The following is an 858-nucleotide window of genomic DNA, read 5'->3' on the forward strand; positions in this document are numbered from 1 at the left end:
CCTTAGAAGGATTCAAAAGATACTTATAGAATCGGGTCAAAATTCAAATTTTCAAGATTTTTCAAAAATAGCAGATCTACAAGCTCGCAGTGCGGCACTCGGTGCCACGCTGTGAGCTTGTATATCTGCTATTTTTTCAAAAGTTAAAGCATAAAATAATGTGTACCCGTTCTAAATGGGTTGTTAATAGAAATCTGTAGTGATCAGGCCTATTATAAAATGACCTCTATCTACATAATACTAATAGGTGACCTATATACTTTAATACTAGGTGACCTCTACATTAATACTAGGTGACCTCTACATTAATACTAGGTGACCTCTAGTGCTAGGTTAGCCCTGGTCCATAGTAACATCTGTCATTGTACATGTATTGTCCTCATAAACCTGGTTTTAGGACCTCATAAACCTGGTTTTAGGACCTCATAAACCTGGTTTTAGGACCTCATAAACCTGGTTTTAGGACCTCATAAACCTGGTTTTAGGATATCTACATTGTAGTAGTAAATTATACTCACCAAAACAAAGGCTGTTTTGGGGGGCGGAAAGCTTTTTCTCTGCGGTGGGAAGACTCAGAAGAACCCCACCTTTTGTATAAAATAAGATGATCCACTGGATGCAGCAACTCTGACAAAATCAAAGAAAAAGGGAGAAAAAAAAAGGATCTGGAAATCACACAGACTCTGCCCCCCCCCCCCCCCCCCCCCCATTATAGATCTCCCTCTGATCAGGGCCTACTTGTGTTTCAACCAGGTGGGTGTGGTTCTATGCCTAAGCCCAGCCCATAAAGGTGTTACTAATGATACTTAATGAAGGCTCTGTTCCATTTATTGTAGCACAGTCAGTGCATGTGCTTTG

Source organism: Nannobrachium achirus, assembly GCF_963921795.1.
Source record: "Nannobrachium achirus genome assembly, chromosome: 23".
Lineage (NCBI taxonomy): Eukaryota > Metazoa > Chordata > Actinopteri > Myctophiformes > Myctophidae > Nannobrachium > Nannobrachium achirus.